Here is a 26,625-nt window from a genome sequence, read left to right on the forward strand (position 1 = left end):
CAATGGGAACTCCTAGTCCTTTAATTTCTAAAGAGGAAATTGCTCTGTTCTTGCCCTCCCCTCAAAAGCTGTGGAATTGAGAAAGAGACTCCTTTTGATTCTGTCTTCTCAGATACACAACTTTTTCATGACAGCTAACCCCCACGCAAAAAAAAAAAAAAAAAAAAAAAGGAGAAAGAGAGAAAGAGAAAGTATTGGAAACCAAACCAGGCAAAAGTCCATGCATTCAACATCAGCCAGTATCACCCTCCACTCCCGTGCACTGAACTAAGGAGGATAAGAAGTAGACACAGGCGTTCACAGAAAGCCTCCATTAGACTCCATTATTGAATTTTCCTATTTTTTTTTTTTCTTCCCCAGTGCCCTCCTTCCCTACTCACTGCAAATCTCCCTATGGGGAGTAACTAACAACATACCAAGATACACCCCTCCAAATCATTCATACCCTTGAGCACTATAATCCAAAAAGGAAAATCCAAAAGAATACAAAGTACTATGTACAAAGACAATTTGATACAGTCTATCCATTAAAAAATATTGCAAATACAATGTAGACATTTAAAAAAATTACTGAATAATATTAACTGATACACCCCACACAAAAATTTATATAAGAACTAAGGTTACTTTAGGGGCTGGAGAGAGGTGACCCAGCCATTCCCTGGCCCTGGGCATTCAAGTTTCCTTCATCTAAAACTGTGAAACTGGACTTTCCGTTGTGGCTCAGTGGAAACAATCTGACTAGCATCCATGAGGATGCAGGTTTGATCCCTGGCCTCACTCAGTGGGTTAAGGATCCAGCGTAGCTGTGAGCTGTGATGCAGGTGGCAGACGCGGCTCAGATCCCCGGTTGCTGTGGCTGTAGCTCCAATTGGACCCCTAGCCTGGGAACCTCCATGTGCTGTGAGTGAGGCCCTAAAAAGACCAAAAAAAAAAAAAAAAAAAAAAACCCAAAAACTGCAAAACTCCGCTCTGGCTACAACCTTTGGGACCCCTATCTTGCTCCCAGTAACTAGCTCTGCATCCTCACTGTCATCATGTGACTTTCAGGCCTGCCAACCCTCGTAGGCCATCAGCTCCCATCTGACATCTGACTAGACTCTTCTGGCTGTCCTTTTACCAGTGCATCCTCTCTCTGTCCCTCTGTCTGTCTGCCTGTCTGTCTCTCTCTTGGCTCACACACACACAGAGGAATCCCTACACCTCCCTGCCATTTCTGCCAGTCCCCAGCTCCATCCACACTTTTTCCCACTCCTGCATGCCTAGCTGCAGAAGGTCACAAAACAGTCCTAACTATCCTCTCTGTGTCCCCTCTGGCCTTCACTGCTGTCCTTGGTTCTTTCGCATATCTCTAGCAGAAAGAACCTGGTGGCCTCCGTGGAGACCCTCAGCCGCATCAGAATTACAAGCTCTTCCCACTCCCCTCACCCTGTGGACATCTTCCCTTACTTCGCAGTGAAGACAGGAGCCGCCCCAGGGCCACACCCCAACTTCTTCCTTCTGCAGGTCAAACGTACCTTCAGATTTACTCTTTGTGCTTCCCTCTCCACCTGTTTCTACGAGAAGATTAAAAGGACCCAACAGTTAAGGACTCTGCCGTTGGTTGGCACTTAACAGATGTCATTTCTTTCGATGCTCACAAACTCCTCCTCATTTTACAGATGAGGAAACTGCAGCTCAGACAGGTGAAATACATGACCCAAGGATCCCAACCGACCCTAAAGCCCCTGATGCTTAGATACCCCGGCTGAAAGGATGACAGAAGGCACGGGGCTAAGTCCCTGAGGGGTCAACATAGATTCTGAGCACGGCCGGGCTCTTCTCAGGCTTTTACTTCTCCTGCCAATAGACACACGCGGGCCTCCACCATCTCTACTAAGAACCTTCTTCTGGCCCTGCAACTGCCCCAACGCTGCTCTGCTCTTTGTGAAAGAGAGAGGGTTACACCCTCAGCCTTCATTTCCTTCCCACCCACTCTTCCTCAACCACTTGCGATCTGCCCCCACCACCGCCCCAGCTGCAAAAGCTATTCTCAAAAACACCACCAATGACCAAACCCAACGGCCTTGACTCAGCTGTCTTCTGCTCTGGCCGTTCCAGGCATCTGGGGGATGCTGTCACTCTCTTCTTCCTCAGGAGCCCTGACTTTGCATCACCCCAGTTTTCCTTCTGTCCCTTCTCCTCCATTTCCCCCAGGACAACACCTGTCTTGTGCCAGCAACTGGGTCAAGGAATGCGCCATGTCTAGATGGGGGCAGTTCATTTCCTGAGCACGGAGTCCAAAGGTTGTGCCATTTATTCCTCACAGCTCCTCTGTGAGACAAGTGTTATCAGATACATCTTACAGAAGGTAGGAATGAAAATTAATTTACATAAGTTTATCTGTGGGAGAGACATATGCAGTAACTATCTATTATACAATGTAGTAAGTACCAGATATAAAAAAGACACTAAGAGAACACAGGAGAACCAAGGCTTGTATGATAATTTCAGAACAGAAATTCTGATAATACGATAGGGAATAAATAGCACATGAGAAGAAAAGAACATTTCAGACTAACTTCAGCTGTCTCCTCTATAAAATGGGAATAATAACAGTATCTACTTCAGAGAGCTCCCATTGTGGCACAGTGGAAACAAATCCGACTAGTATTCATGAGGATGCAGGTTAGATCCTTGGCCTTGCTCAGTGGGTTAGGGATCCAGCATCGCTGTGAGCTGAGGTGTAGGTTGCAGACGTGGCTTGGATCCTGTATTGCTGTAGCTGTGGTGTAGGCTGGCAGCTGAAGCTCTGATTAGACCCCTAGCCTGGGAACTTCCATATGCCATGAGTGCTGCCCTAAAAAGCAAAACAAGGAGTTCTCGTTGTGACACAATGGAAACAAATTTAACTAGGAACCATGAGGTTGTGGGTTTGATCCCTGGCCTTGCTCAGTGGGTTAAGGAACCGGCATTGCCGTGAGCTGTGGTGTAGATCACAGATGCGGCTCAGATCCCGCGTGCTGTGGCTCTGGCGTAGGCTGGTGACTACAGCTCCGATTAGACCCCTAGTCTGGGAACCTCCATTTGCCTTGGTGTGGCCCTAAAAAGACAGGAAAAAAAAAAGGCAAAACAAAACAGTATTGGAGTTCCCATTGTGGTGCAGCAGAAATGAATCTGACTAGGAAACATGAGGTTGTGGGTTCTATTCCTGACCTCGCTCAGTGGGTTAAGGATCTGGCATTGCTGTGATATGTGATGTGGGTCGCAGATGTGGCTTGGATCTGGCGTGCTGTGGCTGTGGTGTAGGCCAGCAGTAACAGCTCCAATTAGACCCCTAGTCTGGGAACCTCCATATGCTGCAGGTGCGACCCTAAAAAAGACAATAACCCCCCCCAAAAAAAACCAACAGTATCTATGAAGTAGATACTATTAGATAGTTCTGAGAGTTCAATGAGTTAGTGTTTGCAAAGTGCTCAGAATGTTTGACTTGACTTGCAATATGATATCTGTCACTGTTTGCTACATACAATAAATGAGTAGCAAAAAAAAAGGTTGGTGTGGCTGAAGCACAGGGTACATGAGGCAGCATGGAAAGGTGAGCAGGGGCCAGCTTGTAAAGAACCTGGTACACAGTGCCAAGGGGTCTAGTCAGACAGGTCCACCCACCCTGCTCCTGGGCCAGTTAGTGGGCAGAAGAAACTGCCAGAGTGTCCCCCTTCTATTAATAAGCCACATGTGTTCATCACAGAAACCTTACAAAACACTAACAGCACAAAGAAAATCAAATGACCCTTAATCCACCACCCAACCCTGGATAAAATGACTGTTGACATCATGGAGTTTTTCCAGACTCTGCTCTGGGGTCATTTATCACCTGCCAGACCTCTTAGCCCCGGAGCAGCAGACTGGAGTCAGCTTCTAAGACACTCATCTCCACTCGCCACCTGCCTCTGCCACTAAAAGCAGTTGTCAGATGCCAGTCAACCTACACGGGAAAATGTAGGATGACGTGTATACTGGGTTGGTTTATGCCCCCTAAATGCATGTTCCATGTTACAGAATATGTTCATGGCCTATATTAATATCTGGGCTTATTCATCCAAATACTTTGCTAAGAAGTTTGAGGATAAAATTTCACCTTTAAGTTGCCCATTCATTATTTCATCTATCTTGCCAGCAAACACTGACCATAGAACAAGCACGGAGCCATGTGCTGCAGCTTCGACATTAAGGAAGGAGGTTGAGGGTTCCCTCGAGTGGAGATCATGATGATAGGGTAGGCGGAAGGGGAAGAGATGAGTGATTTGTAATCAAATAAAGCTGAAATCTTGTGTGCACATGGTATACGATGGCGTGGAACACTGACTGGGCCCGGAGAAGCTGGGGAAGTTTCAGGGAGGAAGTAACATTTCGATTTGGTTTTTAAAGATTAAGCAGGAGTTTTCCTATAGAGCAAGTGGAGAAGAGAATTCAGGGGGCAAAAACAGCAAAGCACTGTTTTAGGGAACAGAAAGAAATTCACGGTGGCTAAAGTTCAGGGTGGGTCAGGGGGAAGTGTAAGGAAAGGACCCCAAAATGTCCTTATTTGAGACCAAATTTGGAAGAGGCTGATACACCAGACTTAGGAGTTTGGATTTATTCCAAGTCGTTTTAAGTGGGGAATGTGAGTGGCTGGGTTGAGGCATGTCTGTGGCAGTGTGAGGCGTGGGTGGAGACAGGACACTGCTCAAAGCTCAGGTGAGGCTGTGAACACAGCCAAGGGCAGTCAGCAAGGTGAGGACAGCAGGGATGCCAGAGTTTTTGAGATTGAGTCCACACAGCCTTGGGACCAATGAGATGTGGGGACTCGGAGAGCAGAAGTTCGGGAGCCACAGGGACTTGGAGTCTGAGTGGCCAGTAAGCACCCATCCCAGAAGCAATGATAAGGAACAGGAGGACCACCAGGCTGGGAAATGCTTGAGTTGCCAAGTGGATGACCAGTTGGAAATGTTTGGAGGGAGGTGAAAATACGGGGCTCAAACTCAGAAATACTTAGCACTTTCTTTATAGATAAAGAGAATTCTAACACATGCGTGTGTCAGAAAAGCAGGGCAACCCTGGGAGATTAGAAAAGGCCAAGAGAAGGTTTGGAAGGATTGAGAGACTTACTGCAGGGAAGCTAAGAGTTAATGAAAGAGCCATGTGCCCTCTTAACACCTGGTGTTTTAGCACCTGCTTTTCACACTCTGATTAACCAGAGGGGACATATATAGTTTGTTGTCCTCCATTTAGGCTATTTAGAATCTCTTCAATAAGAAAATTACTTGATGATTACTCAAGAATGCTATATATTATTGCTAATATTGTAGCCCCCAAAAGAAATATCTAAGGTCATTACCCTTTTCATGTGCAGTTTCCACTGCCTTCATGCTGCCCGCTAGACTAAAAAACATGATTGAGGTAACACCCCTTCTTATTCATCTTTGAATCCTCCAAGCTGAAAAAACTGCGTGGCTCTTAGTAGTTGCTGAGACAGTCGGTAAAGAAATATAAGCGACACTGTGTGTGTGGGTGTGGGTTGTGTGTACCCTCTCTTGTGCATCCACTGTATATCTCACATCTCTTGACAATGAAGTAATGGTCATTTCACCATATGTAAATCAAATCAAATGGAGAAACTAGACAGAGAGATGAAATGTAACTAACTTAAAATCACACATCAACTGAATGACAGAACTGGGAATGAGATGAAAGAGATTTTGCCTCCAGCACGTCTTACAAGGTACACGGCTTTCCTCTAATTTCCAGAACACTTTCTCCCTTCTAAAATATCAAATCATAACACTACATTAATTTTTTTGTTTTTTAATTTTTTTATTAGCGTATAGTCAATTTACAATGCTGTCTCTACTTCCACTGTACAGCATAGGAACCTAGTCATACACTTATACTCTTTTTCTCGTACAATCTTCCATCATCTTCTACCCCAAGAGACTGGCAATAGTTCCCTGTGCTGTAGAGGAGGATCTCATTGCTTATCCATTCTAAATGTAATAATTTGCATCTACCAACCCCAAACTCCCCGTCCATCCCACTCCTCCCCATCCCACTCCTTCCCCCTCCCCCCAGCAACCATTAAGTCTGCTCTCCACATCCAAGACCTCTTTCTGTTTTGCAGACAGGATCTTTTGTGCAATATTTTAGATTCCACATATAACTGATATCATATGGTATTTGTCTTTCTCTTTCTGGGTTGCTTCACTTAGTATGAGAATCTCTAGTTGCATCCATGTTGCTGCAAATAGCATTATTTTATCCTTTTTTTATGGCTGAGTAGTATTACATTGTATGTATGTACCACATTTTTAATAAATTTATACAAACATCCAGGGCTGGCTACTGGTGAATTTGAGAAGCCAGCCATTTATCTTAAGAACACCGACAGTACGGCAGGATATGTTAATCAGGAGAGACAAGGAAAAGCTCAGGATGGATATAGCATTTTTCTTGTGGATGCTGGGAATAATTTTGATAGAGACCTTTTTGGGATTGGGAGAAATAGAATAAATAAATGAAGTCATTTCCAACTTGGTGATTCTATGATGAAATGTCCCCTCTTTACCAAGTACAAAATTCTAGTGAAAAATAGAAGAAAGCAAAAACGAAACCTTGGCACCCTAATATTTGTCACTTACATTTTGTTACTTAAAGCTGCCTTCCTCCACCACCTGGCCTGCCTGGTGTATCTCCTACTTCATGAGTTAAGAGTACTCTGGGATTACTGACTTACACGAGACAAGAGTTGATCCAAAGGTATACATTTAGCTAGAACCCCATGGACCTAACACATAATGATTTGCAGCCACCTTTCCCCAGAGACAACTGTTTCTGCACAAACCCCAAGTGCCTACTTGTTCCCACCCCTACCAGGCAGGTTTCAATATTCCTTACTGATAAGATTCAGAAAATATAAATACAGAAACTGGATTTTTAGAGCAACATTTGGCTTCTGTACCTGGATATATTCCCTGCCTAGAGTAGGGAAGCATTTTACTGGGAATTAAGAACTTATAAGAAATTCAGTGTGGGGATTTGGGCTCTGAATCTTGCAGCATAAGTATAAAATGATGAGACTCCCTGGCATGGACTTAAATATACTAAATCAGAGCACTTACTTTAACCCCTATTTGAATAATAAACATAATAATAGGTAACACTCATGCATCACCGTGTGCCAAATACTGTCCCGTGGGTTTTCACAGATTAACTCACTGAAGCCTTCCAATAACCACTATGCCACCCCACTTCTCCAAAAATATCAGAAGCAAAAACACCAGTAGGAAATTTGAAACTGGGTCACAGTGGCAGAAAGGGCTCCCACACGCAGATCTGAGGACAGTCCCTGGCCAATATCTAGTATGTGAAATGCCTACTGTACACTTGGCACACCAAGCTAGACAGACATCATGGAAAATCAGGATGTTTCCCACCACTACATGCATTAATAGTTAGGTCTGCAAGCGCAATACCATGAAAATACGTCATTTCTCTTAAGTACTGTCCTATAATTTGAGTAGGTCTGTGGATATCTGGAGCTTTGTTTCATAGAGTCTAGAATGCTAGCTGAGTGTTTATTACATTGCTGCATAAACATTTCAGGTTTTTTTTTAACATAAATTAATACCACTAATTGCCACACCCAAGCACTAAGCCCTGGAACAGAAGGCCAGAGAGTCACATTCTATGCTAGATTATGATGGATGTGTCACCCCCAGATTAATAAAGCTCTCTTACTCTCACATGTCACTCAAATGTTCTTCTTAGGTTCATTTGGAAAAACAAATTTTTTTTTCTCTTTTTAGGGCTGCACCCACAGCAGCCTAGGGGTCTAATTGGAGCTGCAGCCGCCAGCCTACACCACAGCCACAGCAACACCAGATCCTTAACCCATTGAGCAAGGCTAGGGATCGAACCTGCAACCTCATGGTTCCTAGTCGGATTTGTTAACCACTGAGCCACAATGGGAACTCCATCATTTGGAAATTTTACTGAGAGACAAATTCCTACATAACTTCAAAATTTTAAGCTAATGTGATATCAGAAACCTCTTCAACAAGAACTAAAGAAATATGGGATACTACTCAGCCATAAAAAAAGAACAAAGGAGTTTCCGTCGTGGCTCAGTGGCTAACGAATCCGACTAGGAACCATGAAGTTGCAGGTTCGATTCCTGGCCTTGCTCCAGCGTTGCCGTGAGCTGTGGTGTAGGTCGCAGACGCGGCTTGGATCTGGCGTTGCTGTGTCTGTGGCGAAGGCCGGTGGCTACAGTTCTGATTAGACCCCTAGCCTGGGAACCTCCCTATGCCGTGGTTGTGGCCCTAGAAAAGGCAAAAAGACAAAACTAAACAAAATAATGCCACTTGCAGCAACATGAATGGAGCTAGAGACTCTCAGGCTAAGTGAAGTAAGTCAGAAAGAAAAAGACAAATACCATATGATATCACTTACATCTGGAATCTAATACATGGAACAAATGAACCTTTCCACAAAAAAGAAACTGATGGACCTGGAGAACAGACTTGTGGTTGCCAAGGGGGAGGCAGTGGGATGGACTGGGAATCCGGGGTTCATAGATGCAAACTATTGCCTTTGGAGTGGAAGAGCAATGAGATGGATAAGCTGTGTAGCACTGGGAACTATCTCTAGTCACTTATGATGGAGGATAATGTGAGAAAAAGAATGTATACATATGTGTGACTGCATCACTTTGTTGTATAGTAGAAAATTGACAGAACTCTGTATACTAACTATAATAGAAAAAAATAAAAATATTAAGACATGCAAAAAAAAAATAAATATGGGATATACTTCTTATCTGCAGAAATCTTGTAATCAAGGCAAGAAATAAGACACATGCACCAACCACTTTGATGCCCTAAGAGGACAAATGACAGTTCCCAGTCAATAGTTATTTTAAGTTTCTGGCAAGAAATAGAAAAGCAATCACAGACAAAGCATTATCTTGGGCCTGATGGATCAACAGGGTGCCAAACAGCCACAAATTCGAGAGACAATGGGGAGCAATTCCACTGTACAAGATAAAAAGGACTGGCTATTTCAATCCACCTAAGAGCATTGCCAACCCTGGTGATGGGAGAGAATAAAAAGTGACTTTAAATATAAAGTCAGTTGATTAACGTTTAGAAAAATATGTGTATATAATGTGTACAATCAACTAGACTCTCTTTACCTACATGGACTTTTTTTTTTTTAATTTTTTTTTTGTTTCATTTTTATTTTTTTGTCTTTTGTCATTTCAGGCCCGCACCCGCAACATATGGAGGTTCCCAGGCCAGGGGTCAAATCGGAGCTATAGCCACCGGCCTACACCACAGCCACAGCAACAGCAACACCAGATCCAAGCTGCGTCTGCAACCCACACCACAGCTCACGGCAATGTCGGATCCTTAACCCACTGAGCGAGGCCAGGGATCGAACCCGCAACCTCATGGTTCCCCGTCGGATTTGTTTCCACTGCGCCACGATGGAAACTCCCCTACATGGACTTTTAAAAAATGTATTGAATGCACCACAATACTTTGAGTATTATTCAATATTTTAACACAGCAGAGTCAAGAGGTCTCAACAGCTGAGAGTACACCTTCAATCCTCACACAGACCTGCACTGAAATGCCAGCTCTGAGGGCATATGCAAATTAATTAACCTCGTTTAGTCTCCATTTCTTCATTTGTAAAATGGGATATTAAAATAACCTTTCTCCTAGATTATTAAGAGGTTTAATTTTTTTTTCTTCTTCTTCTTTTTTTTTTTTTTTGCTTTTTAGGGCCACACCCATGGCATGTGAAAGTTCCCAGGCTAGGAGTCGAATCAGAGCTACAGCTACCAGCCTACACCAGAGCCACAGCAAAGCCAGATCCAAGCCTCCACTATGACCTACACACCACAGTTCATGGCAACGCTGGATCCTGAACCCACTGAGCCAGGGATCAAAACTGCATCCTCATGGATCCTAGTCAGGTTTGTTAAACCCTGAGCCACAAAGGGAACTCCAAGGATTAATTCTGATATGCTCATAAAGCACTCAGCATAATAATGTCTGGCCCATTGCAATCACTAACATGTTACTTAGTATAATTTTTTTGGCCTTTACATAAAAGAGTTCTAAAATGTTTCAGCATTTCAATTCTTATTTCCCAAAAATAGATCCTTAATTTTTTTTCAACCACATAATTTCTAATTGTTATAGAATTCATCAAGAACAAAGGATTTAATAGAGACCTTTTACAAATTTTACTGGCTTTTACCTTGTGTCTTCAGGTAACATTACAACACTCTCTGAATTTCTCTAGATGAATAATCCAAGAAATCAAAAAATAAAAGCATAGATAAATTAAGCTTAACTGTAGTGCATAAAATACCACAGAACAAACTAGGGAAACACAATAGTAACCAAAGCACTCTTTCTCTTGAAACACAACAAAATTTTAAGACACTGTTTTTTAAAATAATTAGGTCCTATCTATCAATTATCACAGAAGTGCAGGAAAAGTCTAGTGACCACATAGGGCAATATTTGCTGAGTATGCACAACATGCTAACAAAAGTGCTAAGCACAGGAGATGCGGAGATTTTAAAACCTGGCCACTGTGTTTACCCAAGAGAAATGAAAGCATCTGACCACACAAAGATTTGTACAAGAATGTTCAGAGCAGCTTTATTTGTATTAGCTGAAAACTGGAAACTCAAACAGGTGAACGATGAAACTCACAGCAATAAAACAAAATGCAATATTGATACAAAAATGGATGTATTTCAAAATAATATGCCAGGTGAAAGAAGCAAGTTTTTTAAAAAGGGGGAGTACATGTAGTGTGAGTTTATTCTAAAACTCTCATCCATGCAAACTAATATACGGTGTCAAAAAAATCAGATCAGTGATAACCTGGGGATAGTGGGAATGAAAGAGGAAGCATGAATTCCCAAAAGGGCTTGAGGAAACTTTGAGCGGGTTTGATATGTTCATTATTTTATTATAGTGATGGTTTCACAAGTGTACACATATGTCAAAACTCCTCAAGTAGTATAATTCAAATATATGCAGTTTACTATATCTTCATTATAACCTCAATAGAGATAATATGTATAATACATAATATAATCATATATAATATATATTATATACCTTGATTATAATCTCAATAGAGCTAATAAATATAATATATACTATATACATATATAGTATATAATATAAACAACACAAATATATAATAAAATAATATGTATATTTTATTAACAGATAATATAATATTGTATATTATATTATATATTTATATTGTAATTATACATATATATATGGCACCTGCCTTCAGGGACCACTAAGAAATTTTTGGAAACTAAGAAACAATTTAGTGTTCTAAATCATAGACTTAAAAAAGAAAAACCAACAACAACAAAAGAATAAAATAGGTATAAAAATTAAGCAAAATACCCTCAGTTTAAAATGGGCCAGAAGTAGGCAATCAAGCAGCTCTCATTTAAGTGAAGGCTCTCACTTAGGTTTAGAAACAACTCATCCAGCCACCCCATTCATCCAGTACTAAAGAATTGCTGGTTAATAAATACAATTAATTTTATACCTTCCCCCCAAGCTGGGACCCTCCTCTTTCTTCCTTTCTTCTCACTCTCTTCTTCAAGGCATGAATGGTAAAGGTCACCAAACAGAAGGTCAGTGAAGACACACCCACCTCCTCCCTGGCACCTGGGGCATGGCAGACGTGCAGTGACTTTTTAAATAAGTGCATGAATGAATGAGGACATGAGTGAACAGGAGGGGATGCCGCTTAGTGGAGAGGAGTATTTTCTTAGGTCTAATTTCATAACAGCCAGTCAGAGCCACCACTTTTTTGTGACTATGCTGTTTCAGAGAAAAGTTCCAGCTAGCTTTCTTTCTGCTGCTGCTCTCTCAGACATATGACACCCGAGGTGGGCACACACATGCCACAATTCACCAGGACCTAAGACGTCCTTGTTCAATCAAAGCGTTTTGTTGCTTGTGTGAATACCAATGAAGAGAGCAGCTGTCACGTTACCATCCTCAGAGACACACACAACTGTGTCAAGGGACGCCCTCCTCAACCACAGAGATGATAATCACGAGATACGTCTCTGCAAATCTCTGCCATTTGTTTGGCTGGTTACATAGCAGAAGAGGAGGGAAGAGGGAAAAGAAAAAGAAGGAAGGTCTCAGTTCTTGGGTTTCTATGGTTAAGAGGGACTAGTAGAACTTTGCTTCTATACCAGGGACTGTGTGTGCGTGTGTGTGTGTGTGTGTGTGTGTGTGTGTGTGTGTGTGTGTGTACAGTTCTGAGGCTTCCCAGTGGGCACTTTGTGTGCTCAGGTTTTTTGTTTTGTTTTGTTTTGTTTTTTAATGACACTTGACATCTTTATGAAAGTGGAAATAACCAGAATCACACAAAGATGATTTCTTGTCAAAAGGAACTTGGGGATGATAAGCTTTGTGAATTTCTGGTGGGGGAGCATTACAGATAGCAAACAGGGCAAAACGGAAAATTCAGTTACCAGGATAGGTAGTGGGTGACAGGGGCAGCTGGTAACGCAACCATACAAGGCAAACTCTGTGGCTTTTACACGTGGTGTGAACCTCCAACCGCAGCATAAGTAGGGGCACAATTTCCACCCCTAGGCCCAGTATCCCCGTCATGGCCAAATTGATTGATGAAGTGATAATCCAGAGAAATGACAGCCCGGGGAGTGAGAAAACCCTGTGGCAAGTGCCCCACAGCTTCACCTTTGGAGGCTGACCTGTGACTTAGAGGCAGGACTGGGTTTCCAGGCAAGGGAAAACTTGGGAGGCTCACACCTTCTTGCAAACGTCACCTCCACACTGTCCACAGCCGACCGGGTCCTCCACTAAGAAAAAACTCTCCTCTCTGTTTATCTGATGTCAGAGGGCTGCAAAGGTGTTTGCATACAAGTATGATTTGGAGATAACGATTTCTTCGAAAATGAACCGAGCTTTGCTAGCTAGGGTCCTGCAAAATCAGAGCATTAACCTGGTCTTTAAATAAGCTTCCGCTGGACCCTCTACAATATTTCTCTAGTTCTCTCCAGTGTTAAAGGAATCACCCTGCTGTTTGTTTTCTAAATACCTTTAAAATATTCAACTGCATGTTACGGCAGCTTCCCCAGACTGCTGGCTGCCCCTGAACATGAAACATCCCTCTTTCCCTGCCCCCACTAAAAATAACCAGTTGTGCTGGGAAAAATTCCTTCCTTTTGCCTCTAGTGGGACCTGTGGGAGTCAGGGTGAAGAAGGAGGGGGTGGGGGAGGACATGGAAAGAAGGAATCACCATGAAAACACTAGTAAGAAAGAGAAAAAGAACATATCTTAGAGCAAGGGCTCTCATAAGAGAAGATGAACGGCCCATCAATTCTGCCCACAGTAAGTTATTCAAAGAGAAATGTGCAGAACTGCCTAGTTCCATGGGTTTCTGGGTGCCAATCACTGCTTCTACTGTGGTTTCTATAGGAATATTCACTTTATGGTACAATGAATCAACTTACAAAAAACTCTGGTAGCACAACCTCTTATCTGGGAACATTCTACAGATAAAATTATTTTTAAAATGTCTTCCACTAACCGGATACGCTTGATGATATCAACAAAGTTCTGCTGATATGTTTTGAGATGTGGTGACGGTATTAAGGTGAGGACTCTGTGTCAAATGATGTGATTTCTACAAGATAATGCGAGTGGGGCAGATGCTACAAGGCAGTGGAGGTTGAGGGGGAGAATGACTCACGATTATTTGGCTGAGTGCTGCATACATGGGGGTCACTGTACTATTTCTTCTACTCCAGTATGTTTACAACTTTCCATAATACGAGTTTAAAAAACACCTCTTCCCATCCCATTTTTTTCAAAGTCCTACTTTATTACTATTGCTATTTTTTAATTTTTGTCTTTTGTGTTTTCAGGGCTACACCCACAGCATATGGAGGTTCCCAGGCTAGGGGTCGAATCGGAGCTGTTGCTGCCAGCCTACACCACAGCCACAGCAACACAGGATCCGAGCCGTGTCTGCAATCTACACCACAGCTCATAGCAATGGCAGATCCTTAACCCACTGAGCAAGGCCAGGGATCAAACCCGAAACCTCGTGGTTCCTAGTCGGATTTGTTTCCACGGCACCATGATGGGAACGCCCCCATCTCATTTTTTAAAAATCCTGAGCAAAGTTGTAGTTGGATCCACTTGGAAAAATTTGGAGAGAGACTACAAGAAGGGCTTATTATAAACTGGCACAAGGTAGAGATGGGCACATTACTTAACTGCTACTAATCAAGCTGTAACTACCCTTATTTGGCAACGTGTACACTGGATTCAGCAGAATACTGCACCATCCCTGATGTTCATACGGTGCTCTTAGAGGCCATGTTTACACAGCTCCCCGCATCCATCAATCTCCAGGTACTTCGTAATTATAGAACTACTGATTCTGAAGGACTGAGTTATTTAGCATTTGCATTTTACAACTGGGTAAATGGGGAACTGACGTTAAAGCAACTGACCAAGGGCGAATGAAGAAGATACAGAACTCTAGGCTGCAATACACTTTATTGTCTCTCACAGCTGGGGGCCATAATTAAATCGCTCATCCCTTCTTAGTCTGCTGTTGCTAATGCCATTAACTCTCAAGTAGTCTAGTTAAAAAAGAATCCATGTTAAAAAATAAAAAAAATAAAATAAGAGTTCCCGTCGTGGCGCAGTGGTTAACGAATCCGACTAGGAACCAAGAGGTTGTGGGTTCGGTCCCTGCCCTTGCTCAGTGGGTTAACGATCCGGCGTTGCCGGTGAGCTGTGGTGTAGGTTGCAGACGCGGCTCGGATCCCGCGTTGCTGTGGCTCTGGCGTAGGCTGGAGGCTACAGCTCCGATTCAACCCCTAGCCTGGGAACCTCCATATGCCTCGGGAGCGGCCCAAAGAAATAGCAAAAATCCAAAAAAAATAATAATAATAATAATCCATGTTGCAGAATATAAGGCCATTCCAAGAGATGCTCCCCAATGCCATATACAAGATCCCCACAGCCCAAAAGCCAGGCTATACTCACCACAAGCCCACCAGCACCTGCGACGGGGGCCTTCCTGTTCAATTTTCCTTCCTTACCTCCCCCCATCCCTTCCGTATGGATCAGAACCACATCGCACCACATAGACAGCAAGTTGCCTTGGGAGGCTTTCAAGGAACTTGTAGGAGTTACTGTAGCAACTTCAGTGAGTATATCTGAAACCTCCATATTACCAAGCATGGGCTTTTAAGTGGATTCAGAAAGAGAGGTGGCTTTTTTCATCAACTCACTAAGGTAATAGTAGGTCAAACCAGAAGCAATTGCCATTTTTATAAGCAGAAATGATCAAATACTGGTAATTTCAGATGGCTCAATTTAATACCTTTTGTACCTTTAGAACAAGTTGGTCCTGCTCATATACCTCACACTCTGAAATAAAGGCAGCCGGTACTCTTTCTAACTTTTATAATTATAAATGCAGTTATTATTTGTGAGACTCTTGTTGGATACCTGACACCTATAACAGGCAGAGGAACAGTGTCCCTTGGGCGTGATCACCATTAGCACCCAGCTTGGTGGGAACTCAATCAATATTTGGTGTAGAATTAGATGTAACTAAGCAAATTAAAACATCAGCCATGGAGTTCCCGTCGTGGCGCAGTGGTTAACGAATCCGACTAGGAACCATGAGGTTGCGGGTTCGGTCCCTGGCCTTGCTCAGTGGGTTAACGATCTGGCATTGCCGTGAACTGTGGTGTAGGTTGCAGACGCGGCTCGGATCCCGAGTTGCTGTGGCTCTGGCGTAGGCCGGTGGCTACAGCTCCGATTCGACCCCTAGCCTGAGAACCTCCATATGCCGCGGGAGCGGCCCAAGAAATAGCAAAAACAACAACAACAGACAAAAAAAAGACAAAAAAAAAAAAAAATCAGCCAGTTAACCTAGAAAAATAGCAATTAATAGCAATTCTTTTTTTCCTGCTTTTTAGGGTCACACTCAAGGCATATGGAAGATTCCAGGCTAGAGGTCAAATCAGAGAGCTACAGTTGCCGGCCTACACCAAAGTCACAGCAACATGGGATCCACGCCACACCTGTGACCTACACCACAACTCACAGCAATGCCGGATCCCTGACCCCTTGAAGCCAACGATCAAACCCGCATCCTCACAGACACTAGTTGGGTTCATTCCAGCAATTCTTTTAAGTTATACTATTTCCATTGCCAAGTTGATAGTTGTTTCACTGTTGCACATTTCATGGATATCATGATTGTAAATGCTGCCCTTTGTAAATTTTTCATCCCTTGTTATGGAAGGAAATAGGTCACACTGAATAGTGTACGTCCCCAAATCAAAAAGTCTTACCCTCCATCCAGAGAATATTAAACAATGTCTGGAATTAACTCACAGGTCCTTGTACCTTTCCATTCCCTCCTCCTCACCCCTCCAGCTCTTAAAGTCAACATTTAGGTAGCACCTGCTCCTGTTCTCAGGAGTTTCCAGCTGGCTAGGGAGAGATGATTATTCCTAAGGCAGTGTGGAAAGTTCTTTCTGGAAGAAAATGCAGTGGGATGCAAAGGAAGAAGTTAACTCTTCTAGAAGAAGAGACGGAGAAGGCTGCAGGGAGGAAGTGCCTCTCTGAGCTAAGCCCTGAATCACGAATAAGAGTTTTCCAAGAAAGGAGAAAAGAGAATGACCGACCACCAGAACATCATAAGCCAAGGTGTGTGGTCAAAAAAAGAGCATGGCAGCCAGGGAGGTCAGGGAACCAGCGTGTTCAGATGTACTGAGCAGGACAGGTGCCAAGAGGCAGGAGAGGAGGCGGTGAGGGTAAGAAGGGACCATATTACGAAGGGGTCTGAACATAAGGCTAAGAAGTCACATTTAATCTTCAAGGCGATAAGGAACCATGACCTTAAATGATTATATTTTGGCATGTAAGGGCCCAGGCCGTTAAAAACAAAAAACGCAGCCAGGCTCTGTTCCTTGGTATGCTATTCTTCTTTGGAGGAAGAAACCTGGGTAGCTCTTGAAAAATAAAAGGACAAACCATTTTCACTTTGTTTTTTATATCTTACATCTCATTAAACTAAGAACCAGCAGGACTCTACAGAGAACTGATTACTTAAGAGCAATGACTCGGGAGCCAGAACGCCTGCGTTCTGATCCCAGCTCTACCACTTAACGTGTTGTGTCTCCTTGGACAAGGTACTGAACCTCTCTGAGCTTCAGCTTCTTCAGCTACATTATGGGATGAATAAGAGCACTGCAACTTCCTAAGTTTGTTGTAGGAATTAAAGCGTCAATTTATATTTCACTCTTGGAAACATGACAAATGGTAAATGCTCCATAAATTTAGCTATCAATATTACTTTTTAAACAATATTAGTCCTTTGGGAAAATAAAAAACAAGCCATTAGCTCTAGTAATGGAAAGACCCTCATACCTACCTTCTTGACTCCAAGAAAAATCTTCTGAGAACTGATGTCAAATTTGACTGTGCTGGGGAGTTCCCTTTGTGGCTCAGAAGTTAAGGAACCTGACTAGGATCCATGAGGTTGTGGATTCAATCCCTGGCTTCCATCAGTGGGTTAAGGAGCCAGTGTTGCCATGAGATGTGGTGTAGATCGCAGGCATGGATTGGATCCCTTGTTGCTGTGGCTGTGGCACAGGCGGCAGCTGTAGCTCCGACTCAACCCCTAGCCTGGGAACCTCCATATACCACGGGTCCCGCCCTAAAAAGCAAAAAAAAAAAAAATGTGACTGTGTCAGAAGTTCCTGTCGCAGCTCAGCGGAAACAAATCTGACTAGTATCCATAAGGATGAAGGTTTGATCCCTGGCCTTGCTCAGCAGGTTAAGGATCCGGCGTTGCTGTGACCTGTGGTATAGGTTGAAGATGCAGCTTGGATCCTGGGTTGCTGTGGCTGTGGTGTAGGCTGGCGGCTATAGCTCCAATTAGACCCCTAGCCTGGTAACTCCATATGTTGGGTGCATACCTAAAAAGACAAAAAAAGAAAAGAAAAGAAAAGAAAAGAGAAAAAAATAGACTGTCTTTGAACATAAAATGGCTTGAATGAGATTCTTCCTTGGGTCATGACAAATATTGGTTCCCTAAAATTACAGGTGGATATAACAGAAATGCTAGTATCTACCAAAATTCACTCTTTTCACCCCCCAAAAAGAGATTAACCTTTACTTCATGGGTCTGATAATTCTGTTGTTAAAAAAGATGGTTGATGCTTCATGTGACTGTACTATTTTTGCCCTTTGCGGCTATTTTAGCTCTGTCTTACAGTATAAAACCAATACTGAATCAGCAAGCAACTATATTAGCACTTCCTTTTTACGTTACAAAGAGTTGATCTCTGGTAACCCACAGCCTCAACACACAACAGCAGAGAGCACCTTGGCAAAAAATTTCTCTCCCTTCAAAGTATAAGAGTAGCATTACCAAGACACACTTTTACAAATTTCTTAGGCTTTCTTTATGGCTAATTCTTGTTCTAAAATTACTGTCAGTCTGATCCTTACGCATGAATCAGATGGCCTCGGCTAGATTCCTGGCTCTGCCTTGCCCTGGCTCTACAACCTTGGATGAGGTACTCAACCTCCCTGTCCTCCAGTTTCCCCATTTATAAAATGGGAATGATAACTGCAGCTACCTGATAAAACTCAGAGGATTGAAGTTAATACTTGCAAAGCACATAAGACCATGACAGACAGTAAGCACTATAGAAGTATTTGGTAAATTAAAACATAACAACAACCTATCAAAACATCCCAAAGCCCTCTTTTCCTAAGTCCAGATGGCAATCTTTATTTTCACTGTACAAAAGGATGTGCATTCAGGATGACCAGGAAATGATAAAAAGGATAATGTTTTCCATGGTTTCTGGGGTTTTTGGCCACGCCCATGGCATGAGGAATTTCCTGAGCCAGAGATCAAACCCATACTACAGCAGTAATCCACACCGCAGCAGTGACAATGCCAGATCCTTAACTGCTGGGTCACCAGGGAACTCCACTGTCTCTTTTTCAAGTAGAAGTATCTTCTTTCTTAAAGTGTTTTTTGGATCAAACAGAAGAGTGAAATACTCTGTATTCATACAAATGGTCTTGCAGGGTAGGTATTTTGTCCATTTACAGATTAAAGAAACTAAGACTCAGAGTTTTATCCACTGCTCAATGTCAGAGCTGGGAAATGACAGGTCCGGGATTCCGAGAGGATCCATCTGGCTTCCAAGCCCGCTGCATGTCCCCTCAGGAAGCTACCTCCTTTTAGAATAAACAGCGTTAAATGGATTAGCTCTGATGGTTTCAAATTTACTCCTCCAGTCCCCACTTCCCACTTGTGTCTGATTCAGTACCTCTGACTACCTAGCACAACACTTTTCTTTATGTCTTTTAGTTACATCTCTTTAATACGATTCAGAATAAATCCATCATATCCATCACTGAACATGGATCCCATTCACTCATTCAACAACCGCACATTATCTGCCACTGCTCAAGTATTGGCCTGAGAAATGCCTTCACCTGCCTTGTGACAGATTAGTTAAGAGAGACAGAAAAAAACAATTGTCCTAGGGGATCATTTACTTGACAAAGACAGGTGGTACGAAGTAAAAGCAAGGGATGAGATTACACAGGGAAAACTAGTCTAATCGGGACGATCAGAGAGGTTGTACTGAGAAAGTGTAATTAGCCAGTCAAGGGAGGGGAGACATGGATTCTAGACAGAGGATGCAGCTAAAGTACCTGCTCCAAGGTGAAAAGCAGCCAGGCGCCTTTAAGGAACACAAAACCTGCTGAGCTGGAAGGTCAGAAGTGAGGAAAAGAAGGAACTACAAATAAATGTAGACAGATGGGCAGGATGCTGGACCAAAGGTCTGTTGAGGACGTTTGAGATTTAAATTGGGAATAATAAGCTGCTCAAAGTTTTTAAGCAGGGGAGGAACACGGTTGTATTTGCGTTTTTAAGAGACCACAGTGGCGATTATACACCACAGACTGAAGAGGGCAAGAGTGGGAAGAGGTGCCTTTTAGGCTATGGAAGAGATCCCTAGCTGTCTATGCATAACATCCACTTCTTCTTCTTCTTCTTTTTTTTTTTTTTTTGTTTTTTTTTTGTTTTTTGTTTTTTGTCTTTTTGCCTTTTCTAGGGCCACTCCCGAGGCATATGGAGGTTCCCAGGCTAGGGGTCCAATCGGAGGTATAGCCGCCGACCTACACCAGAGCCACAGCAACACCAGATCCAAGATGCATCTGCGACCTTCACCACAACTCACGGCAACGCCGGATCCTTAACCCACTGAGCGAGGCCAGGGATCCAACCCGCAATCTCATAGTTCCTGGTTGGATTCGTTAACCACTCAGCCATGATGGGAACTCCAACATCCACTTCTTATCAATAAAAGAAGCCCTATTCCTCAGCTCCCTTTGCAGCTAAGTATAGCCATGTGGCTAAGTTCCGAGTAAGGGAAGGCTGTTAAGGGAAACTGACTCAGGCGGGAGAAATACCTTCCTGCTTTTTATCTTTCTTCTTCCAACCTGCAATTCTGAAAAGATGGCTGGAGCATCAATAACCATCTTGGGCTAAAATAAAAGATATAAGGAGTTCCTGTTGTGGTGCAGTGGAAACAAATCCGACTAGGAGCCATGAGGTTGCAGGTTTGATCCCTGGCCTCGCTCAGTGGGTTAAGGATCCGGCGTTGCTGTGAGCTGTGGTATAGGTTGCAGATGTGGCTCGGATCCCACATTGCTGTGGCTCTGGCGTAGGCTGGCAGCTGTAGCTCCAATTAGACCCTTGGGAACCTCCATATGCTGCGGGTGTGACCCTAAAAAGACAAAAGACAAAAAATAAATAAATAAGAATTAAAAGATATAAGCTAGGATGACAGAAGAGTAAGACAGGATCCAAGATCCTTGGGTGGGATCCATCATATCAGTTCAGGACAGCCTGCCTCCAATTTTTGTGTTTTTTTCCACATTGAAAGAGAAAAAAATTCTAATGCATCAAGGGGTTTTGTGTAATAAATAGGCTAGCTCAGCTCTAACTGATCCAGAGGCACTGCATTCACCCAAGAAGAGGCAGGGGTGGTTTGGATCATAGTGGTGAGAGAGATGGGGGAAGTGGCCGGACTGAGGTATACTCAGAAGATCGAATCAACAAAACCTGCTGAGAGTCCAGACGTGAAAGAGGATGAGGGAGGTAGTAAGGTCAGACAGACGTCCAGGTTTCTGGCACAAGCAGCTGGGTAGATCATGGTACAATTACTGGGGCAGAGATGGTCAGGACATCGAGTTTCCCTCCAGACATTTTGAATTTGAGATGCTTATAGAAACTCTTAGACCTGGGACTAGACAGACATCAGGCTGGGAAAGGCAGAGGGGATGCCAGCAGCACTTCGATGCTAGCCCAGAGCCACTGGAGTGATGTCTCCTGAGCAAAGTGCACAGTGAGGAGCGAGGCCCCAGACAGAACCCCGAGGAACACAGACACTGAAGGAGACAAGAACGAGTAGCCAGAAAGGAAGCAGGAAAGCCGCGGCGTTCACACAAGGAGATAAGGGCCATTACTCATCGTATGAACAGGAAAGGCTGGGGCTGTCAAAGAGGCAGGGAGATCACTTCCGGCTGATGTTGCAAGAATGAGGAAGCAGGATCTAAGAGGCACAGATGGACCAGGGGGAGAAGGAAAGAGGAGAAAGGGACAGGGGAACCAGAATGTTCTGAGAGTCTGGCACAGAGGGAGAAAGCTTGGGGACTGCTTCGAGGCTCTGGAGATGCCTACATTCCAGGCAGAGGAGGAGACACCATCCCCGTGCCCCTCCCTCCCACCCCAGCCCCACCCTGAAAACCAAAAGCTCAGTTAGTGGCTCCAGGGCCCAGAGGTCAGAGTCACTGGTGGAGCTGCCTCCCTGATTCCCATGCACCAAGGCTTCTTTCACCGCATGGGAACTCCTCTCAGAAAATTATCTTAAATTTTCCATGGTGAGTTAAAGTTTTAAAGGAGTGTGAGGTAGAGGGTCAGGAATTTTATTTACTCAAATCAACATGAGCAGTTAAAAAGAATGATTTTTATACACCGAGGGTTAGTTACTGCAAGGTAACTAACTTTTCTTCAAGGCTCACTATACTACAGATTGCAGGGTTTGTTTTTTGGGTTCTTTTCATTGTTGTTGTTGTTGTTTTTGTCTTTTTAGGGCCGCATCCGCACCAATGCAAGTTCCCAGTCTTGGGGTCAAATTGGAGCTACAGCTTTCAGCCTACACCACAGGCACAGCAACACCAGGTCCAAGCCTTGTCTTCGACCTACACCACAGCTCATGGCAATGCCAGATCCTTAACCCACTGAGTGAGGCCAGGGATCGAACCCATGTCCTCGTGGATACTAGTCAGGTTCATTATCACTGAGCCACGTTGGGAACTCCCAGCAGATTGTGTTTTAATTCATTTAGCGCATTTTTTTTTTTGAGGAATTCTCTCAATGATTCCCAGAACAGCCTTGTGAGGTAGGAACTGTTACCATCCCCATTTCACAGATGAGGAAACTGAGGCACAGAGTAGTTAAGTTCACTCGTCCAGGGTCACAGGAGGGAGTGAGGGACAGAGCCTGGCCATCTGACATTGGAACCAATATTTCTTGCTTTAGATAGAAAATTTGCTTTTCTCTTGCATTTTCTTTTCCTTTTCTGGCCACGCCCACAGCATATGGAAGTTCCCGGGCTAGGGATCGAATCCAAGCCAGAGGGGCAACAGCTGGGGCAACGCTAGATTCTTAACCCACTGCACTGAGCCGGGGATTGAACCAGCACCTCCACAGGGACAAACCAGGTCATTAACCCACTGCAGCACAGTAGCAACTCTGAAAATTTGCTTTTCTTAACTCCAAAAAGAGAACATTTGCAGCCATGACATTAAGGTAATTAGTGGAAAATAATGATGGAAAGCCATAGACAGGAAGAGAACTCTACTTCACCTGACAGCTGAGGGAAATGGTCAAAAAAAGGTAAGTTGTTGTCTTTCTCGGGCTGGTCTGACTGGTGACTCAGAATGCAAGGAGTTGGGCTTTCGTCCGCTTGTGGCAGCCTGGTCTGCTGTCTCCCACAACTCTCCCTCTATGGCAGAATGCCCTTGAACGTGCTTGTGATAACTGGTTCCAGCGCAGATATTTCGGTCAGTATGTGCCCAGAAGAACAAAAGAAGGTGTGACACGCCCCCACCCCAACATGTGACCAAGACACGGAGGAAGTCAGGTGGAGGAAACCGTTCCACTTTTAGTCAAAGTTCACAGAAGTAAAAGTGAGTCTTCGGCAAGGTGTCCAGGGCACTGGAACAAAAGAACCAATATTTCCACTGGAAACACAAATAGCAGACCTGCGTGTTGCAAAGGAAGGCCTTGCAAGCGAGAAGGGTCACTGAGATGTGTGGGCTAAGTGGTCCTAATTAAACATGATCTGAAGGTTCTGGCTGGACCCAGAGAACCTCTCAAGCACAGAGGCCTTACAGAGACAGTACAGACACACACACACACACACACACACACACACACACACAGGGGCTGAGTATCAAGGAGGATTTGCATAACTCAGTACACCACTATTAGAAACCCAGCTCATATCAAGTTCTTTGCAGGCGCTGGGGCGGGGAGGGGGATGTCATGATAAGCAGACATGGTCTCTGCCCTTTCTCGACTTTCTTTCCTATTTTTGCATTTGGTTAACGTGTAAAAAAGAGTTAACACAGCAGGCTCGAGGCTGCTCTTCTTAGAAAGGCCTACTTGCCCTTCTCTAGTTGGCCTGGCTGGCATCTAGGAACTTGGACTTTGGGAAGGTCCCATCCTTCCCAGCACTGGTAAGAATGGCTCACTGGACCTCCACTGTGTGTACAAACAATATGGTTTATGCTGAACACCTGCTATTCCTTCTGGGGTCTGGGGTTTTGGCTCATGGAGGCAGAGGGTGCCCATATAACCAACCAGTCCCCTTGTGAGTCTCTAAAGAGCTTCCTGGTAGGCGATAGCTCACAAGTGTCATCAACTCCTTGCTGGAGGTTTAAGCACATTCTACTATGTGTCTCCAGTGCGACAGGACTCTTGCCAGCTCATGCCTGGTTTCCTCTGGACTTCACCCCACGTGCCTTTTCCCTTTGCTGATTTCACTTTGGAGCCTTCTGCTGTAATAAATGACAGTCATGAATATGATAATATGCTGACTCCTGTGAGTCCCCCCGGCAGTTAAGCAAATCTCGCGGGGTTTTTGGAGCTCCCGCCACCTCTCCAAGAGAGCTGGTAAACTGGAATGAGCTTTAGAGTAAGAAAGACCTGACTTAAATCCCGACTTGGACGCTTAGTAGCTGTGAATCACTGAGTCAAACTTCCCTAAGCCTTGGAATTCTCTGAAAATAAGACAGTAAAACCTGCCTCAGAAGACTGTCGTGATGATTAATTATGTGGCAGACACTCAATAAATATTATATGCTTTTCTTTTTATTTATTTTTTGGTTTTTTGTTTTGTTTTGGTAACTTTTCGTATGCTTTTCTTTTTAGTCTAACATGTGAATGGTACCCCTACAGTGCAGGGCCCAGCCTTTACAACACGGGGCAGCCCCACTGAGGTTCATTTACCGATTCCTCCCTTCCACTGATGTGCTGGAGTCAGCTCAGGCCCGCTCGTGAGAAACTACTACACACACTATTTCCCTGCTCCATTTTCAGTGTCATCTTGGTGGCTAGAAATCTGCCACAGTAAGAGTATTTAAACCATGGAAATAAGCAAACATTAAAAATAGGGCTTCTCAGAGTTCCTGTCATGGCTCAGCGGTTAACCAATCTAACTAGCATCCATGAGGACATGGGTTCAATCCCTGGCTCTGCTCAGGGAGCAAAGCATTGCCGTGAGCTATAGTGTAGGTCACAGATGCAACTCGGAGCCCACATTGCTGTGGCTGTGCCGTAGGCCAGTGGCTACAACTCCAATGGGACCCCTAGCCTGGGAACCTCCATATGCCACAGGTGTGGCCCTAAAAAGACAAAAAGGCAAAAAAAAAAAAATAGGGCTTCTCCCTTGACCCCCAGTTGCTAAACATTTACATTTATAAACATGGATATTCACAGCAGCTCCATTCACAATAGCCACAAGGTAGAAATCAAATTTCCATCAACAGATAAGTGATTAAACAAAAAGTGGTATTCCCTGTAATGTTATTTAGTTATAAAAAGGAGTGAGGCCTGGGTATATATCTGAAAAAAAAAAAACAAAAATACTAATTCGAAAATACATGCATCCCAGTGTTCACAGCAGCACTATTTACAATAGTCAAGATATGGAAACAACTTAAATGTCCATCAACAGAGGAATGGATAAGGAAGATGTGGTACAGACACACAATGGAATACTGCTCCACCATAGAAAAAGAATGCAGTTTTCTCATTTGTAGCAACATGGATAGACTCGAAGGGCACTATGCTAAGGGAAATAATTCAGACAAAGATGAATACTATATGGTATCACTTCTATGTGGAACCTATAAAATACAACAAACAAGTGAACACAATAAAAAAGAAGCAGACTCAGAGTTCCCATTGTGCCTCAGCGGGTTAAGAATCCAACAAGTGGAGTTCCTGTCATGGCTCAGCAGAAACAAATCTGACTAGCATCTGTGAGGACACAGGTTTGATCCCTGGCCTTGCTCAGTGGGTTAAGGATCCAATGTTGCCGTGAGCTGTGGTATAGGTCACTGATGCAGCTCGGATCTGGCATTGCTGTGGCTGTGGCATAAGCTGGCGGCTACAGCTCCGATTCAGCCCCTAGCCTGGGAACCTTCATATGCCAAGGGTGCAGCCCTTAAAAAAAAAAAAAAAAAGATTCTGACTAGTATCCATGAGGATACAGGTTCGATTCCTGGTCTCTCTGAGTGTGTTAAAGGATCTAGCATTGCCATGAGCTGCAGTATGGGTAGGATATGCAGCTCAGACCTGGCATGGCTGTGGCTATGGCATAGGCTGACATCTGTAGCTCGGATTCGACCCCTCGCCTGGAAACTTCCATATGCTGCAGGTCCAGCACTTTTTTAAAAAAAAGTAGAAGCAGACTCACAGATATAGAGAACAAACTAGGGGTTACTAGCGGGAGGTAATATAGGGATAAGGAAGGGAGAGATAGAAACTACTGGACGTAAGAGAGGCTCAACGATGTATTGTACAATATGGGGGAATATTGCCAATGTTATGCAATCACTGTAAATGGAAAGTAACTTTTAAAAACTGTCTAAAAATTGAAAAACATTTTAAAAGGAATGAGGAACTGATTCGTGCTACAACATAAATGAACTCTGAAAACATTATGCTAAGTGAAAGCAAGACACATGAAAAAAGAGGCAACACACTGTATGATTCTATTCATGTGAAATACCCAGAGCAAGCAAATCCGTGGAGACAGGACGCAGATGAACGGTTGCCAGAGGCTAGGAGGAGAGGGGATGGGGACTGACTGCTTAATGAGAACAAGGGTTGTTGGCTGGTTGGTTGGTTGGTTGGATGGTTGGTTG

At 43.8% G+C, this 26,625-nt stretch overlaps 1 protein-coding gene across 2 annotated transcripts in view; it reads right to left on the bottom strand.

Moving 5' to 3' along the window:
• Positions 1 to 26,625, bottom strand: part of TEC (tec protein tyrosine kinase) — a 131,467-nt gene that overhangs the window by 37,148 nt on the left and 67,694 nt on the right. The gene's annotated exons all lie outside the window — the stretch shown is intronic.

This window comes from Sus scrofa, chromosome 8 (genome assembly GCF_054392235.1).
Source record: "Sus scrofa isolate SSC_HxYL_T2T_F1_AM1 chromosome 8, Sscrofa_HxYL_maternal_Yorkshire_Landrace_v2.0, whole genome shotgun sequence".
Taxonomy (NCBI): Eukaryota; Metazoa; Chordata; class Mammalia; order Artiodactyla; family Suidae; genus Sus; species Sus scrofa.